Source organism: Sarcophilus harrisii, chromosome 3 (assembly GCF_902635505.1).
Source record: "Sarcophilus harrisii chromosome 3, mSarHar1.11, whole genome shotgun sequence".
NCBI classification, from domain to species: Eukaryota; Metazoa; Chordata; class Mammalia; order Dasyuromorphia; family Dasyuridae; genus Sarcophilus; species Sarcophilus harrisii.
In genome coordinates, this window is record NC_045428.1 from 255,840,197 (window position 1) to 255,848,443 (window position 8,247).

Sequence of the window (8,247 nt, forward strand, 5' to 3'; positions counted from 1 at the left end):
TGCAGCTAGTACGTGTTTGAGGCCAGAATTGAACTCATGAAGATGAACCTTCCTGATTCCAAGTCCAATATTCTATGGAATGAGCCACTTAGCTGCCTTATCCAAATACTTAGGTGAGTCTATTTGCTGGGTAGAAATGGATTGAGTATAAGGTCATTTTGGAATATTGATCATTTAGTTAAATAGGGAAGGATAACTGAAGTGCTGCAGTATGAGACTGAGAAAAAAGGAAAGTATGAAGAGCCTTGGAGAAAGGGGAAACAAGAGGATCAGGAAGAGATAGGAAGAGATAAAATTGAGAACACATTGATTTAAGAACAGTGAGGAGATCAAATAGCCTTAATTACACTAGTCTCTTTTGGGAGACTCCCATCATACGACTGCTAAACCATTAATTTCTGTTAACCATAGATTTGCACTGTCTGAGGAACTCAGATTGACAAGATCCAGATTTTTATTTTTTATCTATTTCTCAACATTTACCCCTGCATACCCGTGTTCTAAATTCCCTTCCTTCCCTTTAACCTTCCCCTTCCCCTAGACAACAAGCAATCTAACATAGGTTAAACATGTGCAATTCTTCTAAACATATTTCCATGTTTATCATGCTGCACAAGAATAATCAGATCTAAAAGGAGAAAAAAATAAAAAAGAAAAATCCCAAGTAAAAAACAAATACTATTTTGCCATGCATATTCAGTCCCCACAGTCCTCTCTGTGGGCATAGATGACTCCATCAAATCTATTGGAATTAGCCTGAATTACCTCATTGCTGAAAAAAGCCAAGTCCATCACAGGTGACCATCACATAATCTTGTTGTTGCTGTATACAATGTTCTCTTGATTCTACTCTCTTCACCTAGCATCAATTCATGTAAGTCTCCCCAGGCCTTTCTGAAATCATCCTCCTGATCATTTCTTATAGAAAAATAATATTCCATAACACTCATGTACTATTTGTTCAGCCATTCTCCAACTGATGGGTATCCACTCAGTTTCCAGTTTCTTGCCACTACAAAAAGGGCTGCCACAAACATTTTTGTACATGTGGGTTCCTTTCCCTTTCTTATGGATACAAGCCCAATAAAGCCACTGGTTGGTCAAAGAGAATGCACTGTTTGATAGCCCTTTGGGCATAGTTCCAAATTGCTCTCCAGAATGTTAAGATTCAGATTCTTAGATTTTTTATTGCATGGCCTTCCACAGAGAAATCTTGAAAGCTCTCTATTTCCTCCTATAAGAAGTATTTGTTGAGTTGTTCTACTCTTTGTAAACCTATTTGCATTTTTCTTGGCAGAGATAACTGCTGTTTCCCTTTCCAGTTCATTTTACTGATGAGGAACTCGAGGCAAGCATGGTTAAGCAAATTTCTCAGGATCACATGGCTTGTAAATGTCTGAGACTTGAATGAACTCAGATATTCTTGACTTCAGGCCTGGCACTGTCTTTTCTGAGCCACCTAGTTGCCCAATTTGCTTAAGCTGTTTAAGAAATCTCAGAATCTTAGCAAGTATAATAGAGCTAGAAGTGGAAATAACTTCAGAGGATTTTTAATTATAGTTCCTCCCTCAATCCCCACTTTATAAATAAGAAAACTGAGTGCCAGGAAAATATTTTTCAAGGTCACACAGGTAATAAGCATTAAAAGTGGGATTTGAATCTATATCCCAATGATATGGACAATAAATTTTCCTCTGAGAGGATCCTCAGTGCTCAACTCTTGAATCTTGTTCTCAGGGATACATTTTCAGTATCTCTAGCATCTCAAAATACTCATTCTAGTCTCTGATCTATGCTCAGAAAAGAAAATGGAAGACAGAATTTCTTAATAAAAAAAAAGAAAAAAAAAGAATGTGAGCTACTAGGAGGCAGAGGTTAGCTTTTACCTCTTTCTGTATCTCCACCACTTAGCACAGTGTTTGTCATATTTTTATTATTATTATTGCTTTTTATTTACAAGATATAGGCATGGGTAATTTTTTCAGCATTGACAATTGCAAAACCTTTTGTTCCAATTTTTCCCCTCCTTCCCCCAACCCCTCCCCCAGATGGCAGGTTGAACAATACATGTTAAATATGTTAAAGTATAAGTTAAATACAATATATGTATACATGTCCAAACAGTTATTTTGCTGTACAAAAAGAATCAGATTTTGAAATAGTGTACAATTAACCTGTGAAGGAAATCAAAAATGCAGGTGGACAAAAATAGAGGGATTAGGAATTCTATGTAGTGGTTCATAGTCATCCCCCAGAATTCTTTCGCTGGGAATAGCTGGTTCAGTTCATTACTGCTCTATTGGAACTAATTTGGTTCATCTCATTGTTGAAGAGGACCATGTCCATCAGAATTGATCATCATATAGTATTGTTGTGGAAGTGTATAATAATCTTCTGGTCCTGCTCATTTCACTCAGCATCAGTTCATGTAAGTCTCTCCAGACCTTTCTGAACCCATCCTGCTGGTCATTTCTTATAGAACAATGATATTCCATAATATTCATATACCACAATTTATTCGGCCATTCTCCATTTGCTAGGCGTCCACTCAGTTTTCAGTTTCTGGCCAAATATGTTTTGTCATATAATAGATGTTTAATACGTGTTTATTGACTAATTGATTTTTGGTATTTTCCCCTTCCTGAAATAGCTTTTAAATTATCTCTCAGTGTTTTCTTTCTTTTAAAAAAATTATTTATTTTTAATATGCATTGCTTTATGAATCATGTTGGGAGAGAAAAATCAGAGTAAAGGGAAAAAGCATGGGAGGGAAAAAAACAGAAAAACGTGAACATAGCATGTGTTTGTTCTTTTTCTGGATGCAGATGACATTTTCTGTCCAAAGTCTATTGGGATTGCTTTGGATCACTGAACCACTGAGAAGAACCAAGTTTTTCATAGTTGGTCATCATGCATTCTTTATTTTTTCCCAATGTATTTATTTTTTTTAAAAACATTGTTAGTGTTAGGAGAGAAAAATCAGAGTAAAAGGGAAAAGCCAAGGGAGAAAAAAAAACAATAAAAAAAGGAAGTGAACATAGCATGTGTTGATTTATATTCAATTCTCCATAGTTCTTTTTCTGGATGCAGATGGCATTTTCTGTTCAAAGAATATTGATTGCCTTAGATCACTGAACCATTAGAAGAACCAAGTCTTTCATAGTTGATCATCACACATTCTTGCTATTACTGTATACAATATATTCCTGGTTCTGCTTGTTTCACTCAGTATCAGTTCCTATAAATCTTTCCAGGCCTTTCTAAAATCAGCTTGTTCGTCATTCTTTATATAGCAATGACATTCCTTTATCTTCATGTACCACAACTTATTCAGGCATTCCCTGATGGACACCCATTCATTTTCCAATTCTTTGCTACCACAAAAGAGCTACAATTATTTTTGTACATGTAGATCATTTTCCCTCCTTTATGATTTCCTCTGGATACAGACTTAGTAACGGTATTTCTGGATCAAAAGGTATGCACAATTTTATAGTCCTTTGAGCATAGTTCCAAGTTGCTCTCCAGAATGGTTGGGTCATTTCACAACTCCACCAAACAATTATTAGTGTCCCACTTTTCCAACATCCCCTCCAACATTTAACATGATCTTTTCCTGCCATCTTAGCCAATCTGAGAGGTGTGAAGTGGTACTTCAGAGTTATTTTAACCTCTCAGTGTTTTCAAGATTGTGTTAGCTTGATAATGGATTTTCTCCCTGTGGACTTGATGTGGTTCAGTTATTTTTCTAGTCTACTTTATCATATAAGAGTCATTGAAGATACCAGCTTCTATTCTTGATGATAAAAGCAGGCATGAGAGTAGTACATGGCCCTCAGCCAACATCCAAAGAATCGTGGCAGCTTAAATTCCACACATCAATTCCAACTCTTCCATTTTCATTTCTTTCCATCTCTTCCAGCATGTTCCCAAAGACAGTGATGTCATTTAGCTATACCAGCACTTACAGGTAGTTTATACCTCCAACTATTTCTCCAAAAGTCTTTGCAAGGTGAAATGCAGCAAACCACCAATAATGCAGTTTTGGTTTCACTTCATGAATAGGACACAGGAAGTGCCTGAGGAGAAATTCACAAAATGGTCAACATCATCATCATCATCATCATCAGCAGCAGCAGCAGCAGCAGCAGCAGCAGCCGCCGCCTTTATATAGTACCTACAAGTATTTCAAAATATTTGATCTTGGTAAAGTCACTTAACCCCATTTTGCCTTGGCTTTCTCAACTGTAAAATGGAAATAATACTACCCACCTCTCAGAATTGTTTTGAAGATCAAATGAGATAACCTTTATAAAGTTAGTGAGACCAAAACCATTTTACTATTGGGTTGCTGCCTCAATCTTTTCTCTAGAATTGGGCAACCTTCAAAGTCAAATTTCTTCACAATATTCTTGTAGATTTAATTTTCACTTAGGAAGTCTTAAGAGTATATCCTTTTAAGAGGTTGAAAAGTCATCCAACAATGTTCACTATTATTATTATTTTTTCTTTTTTTTTATTATAGCTTCTTATTGACAGAACATATGCATGGGTAATTTTTCAACATCGTCCCTTGCACTCATTTATGTTCCAACTTTTCCCTTCCCTTCCCTCCTTTCACCTCCTCCCCTAGATGGCAGGCAGTCTCATACATTTTAAACATGTTAAAGTATATCTTAAATACAATATATATGTGTACAGTGGATCACTGTATTTTGAAGAGCAAAATAACTTGGGGTGTTATAAAAAGAAACAGTTTCTTCAAATTTGATCTTAATTATAATTTAAAAAAATGGATATTCAATAAAAGGCCATAAAAAACTAATAATACCAACAATAAATGTAGACACACCCAAAGTCTTAGTTTCTAGAATCTTAAGAGAAAAATTAAATCAATTAGAAGACATAACAGGTAATGAAGTAAGGAAACAGTATTTCCCTTTCAGATTTGTATAAAACAAACAAAAAGATAAACAAAATATAAAATAAAGAATTGAACAAACTTGTAAACACAAGAGTAAAAAGACATATTGTTTAAATGGGACTACTAAATAATATGCATTTTTTCAGTGGCACACAAAGCTTTTACCAAAATGAATGTTCACTATTATTACTGACTTTATTTTACTGTAAACTTTTGCTTAGACTACAAAAATGGTCAAAGCACTCAAATCTGAAACTTATCTTATTTATGGTATTCTTCCAATATCTTGAATAAACTGGAATGAGTTCTAATGAGAGCTGAAATTCCATTTATTCCTGTTGTTCCTGGACACATCAGAGCTATGGCATCCAATGACTTGTTTACATTGGTGATTTCTTCTGGAGATTCCAAAGTCACATGAATATATGAGTAGTTTTATAGATATTTTCACCATAGCTGTAATAGAATGTGGCTTTGACTTTGACTCTGTCCTTGCAGTGATATTTGTGAGTTAGGACAATTTGGACTCCATTTTTTTGTTACATTACCTTTCTAGATAGAATATTTTCCCCCACTGTGGTCCACCTATTATCAGAATTTCTAAGGGCTTCAGCCATGGCAACTGTATCAGCAATGTGATATTTTTTTTTTTTGCCTTGTATTCAAGACATCCATAAATTAAAAGGAGCCCTGGGAGTAGAAGAGCTGTCTTTTCTTGGTGCCTTTGTGTTCACATTTCATCTTGCCTAACAATGTCCATCAAATTTACAAAATATGATGGAGACTCTTTCATGTCAGTGTTAACCAGACACTATTTTAATTCCAGGTTATGTCATTATGCAATCCAGCTTTACCTTCTGCCTCTAGTTTTCTAGCTCCTCTTAGTAGTAATCTCTTTAATCAGTCATTCATATGAATTTCAAATTTAGTGGGTTTTTCTCTTTTGTACTGAATTCACATTTGTACTGTTTTCACAAAAGCATCATGTGCTTACCCAGAGTCCACTGACAAATTTTTTTTTCTTTTTAGTTTTTATAAGCAGGTTTGCTAATTGAGTTGAGGCTGAGTGTCATTCAGACATTATATAAGTTGTAAGCTGATCTTATGAATCATTCCATCAACATACTCATGTTTTCTAACTTACATGTCCACATTGTTTGTCCAAATATCATATGTTTTTTGTCTCAGAGAAACATCGTACTTTCCTAGAAAAAGTCTTCATTTTAGGCTTACTATGCCCTACTTCAATGATAACTACTAATATGTCCCTCTTTTCTAGATATAAATTTCTTTTTTTTTTGGCAGAGGAAATATAAAATCAGTCTTATTTATAGAGGAAATGTGTGATTCAGAAGGAAAGAATCTTGCCTCAGTATTCTTTATGGATTAATTTCCTAGAGCAGACCTAATTTGGCATCTCAACTGATCTGTTGCAAATTTTTACAGAATTTCTCCACTTCAGATGGTGGATTAAAAACCAATTTCCAGGTATTGTTCCCAATTTGCATTTTGTCAGGTATTTTTAGGTGTTCAAATGAGCCTGGTGAGCCACAGAGCACATCTTTAATGTATTCTTCAGTCCTCATTTTATCATAAACTATTTTCCAACCCTGTCCAACATTTTTGAAATAATCTTATTATACTCAGGGTTTATTTCAAGTATTAGAATTCCTCTATGAAATCAATGCCTAGAAAATGAAAATATATTTCATATTCAACATGCATATTTTCATAATATTGTTTCATAATGACAGTACTTGATGTATGACATATGCATTCATTCTCATAGTATAAGCACAGGTATATTGAAGTCAGCTTGAAACATTTTGTGAGGAACAATTGTTGCATTTTCAGAAAGTGATGGGGAAAAATTTAATGATGTAGATTAAATTTAAAAGTATGGCATACATATTTTTTTCTGGTGAGTCAATTGTTATATATACCCCTATCAGGATATTACAAAGCCATGATTAAATAGGTGACACACAGCAAAAACAATAAAACAACCATACGAATTTGTCTCAATGCTAATTAATAATTGCAAATTATTAGCAATTGTTAGAAATATCAGTTATAAGAAAATTATCATTAAGGCAAAATAGCCAATGTAAACAATAATGGATTAAATTTGCATATATATACCAATGAGAAAAAAATCCAAAAAACATTTACAAAATTGGAATTAAAAAAGACAATTCAATTCAATAGTGACGAACTTCCTCAAAAAATAACTGATATTAGACTAGTTTCAATCCTAAGATGAAACTGTACTAACTTAAGATATAAAAAAAAATTCAAAAAAAATTCAATTCTCATAAGGGATAGCAATAACATAAATTCTTTTTCATTGTTTCAGCTTCTATATACTCCTATATGTTTTTTTTAGATAGTGTGGTACAAGTTCCCCCAAATATAAGTTTTTTTGGGGTTGAATTCCAAAAATGGATATTGCAGAATTTAAAAGTTATTTCCTAACCCTAAGTTAGTTATAACGATTTGAAGTCTCAGAATTAGCATCAAACATAGTGAATTAAAAAAAAAAGAGTTTTAGCTTGGGAGTATTTCTCTGGTATTTTCTAGATCTTTCTGATTATTGATATATTTGGTTATTTACAAAATAAGCAACTAGATTGCCCTTGATCTGGGAGACTTGCTAGACAGTATATGTTAGTACAGTGAATTCTTCTAGTCTCTTAGTTACAGAATTGCTTTCTGAAGCCATTTTTGGTATTGGAAGATATCAGAAGGTTTTCATTCTTTACTCACTCTATGCCTGCATACTAAGGTACATGAAACTCTACTTCTCCTGGATGCCTGTGTCTTCCTGGAAATTTCATCATCCTGTTTATCTAAAAACCTTTCCTTTAAAAAAAAAAAAAAAACTTTTCCTTACTCAGCTTCTCAAACTTTCCTTCTACTGTTGGTGATAAGACTGGGTTGAAAGTACTGGGGGCTATTCTGTGAGGAAAAAGGAGGGCACATTAGGAATCCTGACCCTGCCTGCCTTAGGAAGAGGGAAATAATTCCTTAAGTCTTTGATCTTTCAGCTGTCAGTATAGTTCATAATGAGGGTGAGATGGTCCAGATAGGGCATTTAAAGTACATCAATGCAGGGAAAAGAGACAACCCCTTAGATTTTGCTGATGGTCTAAGAACTCTTCTCTCCTTGAAAGCTTTGCTGTCCCAAAGTGCTAGAACTTTCCCAAAGGTGACTGAGCATAGAGCTGAAGTGCACATGGTGGGAATAACAGGTATTTTCTCCCTGTTCAATGGCTTGTCCCAAGTCATGACAACTGAAGCTGTGCAAGAAGGGTTAGTGCTTC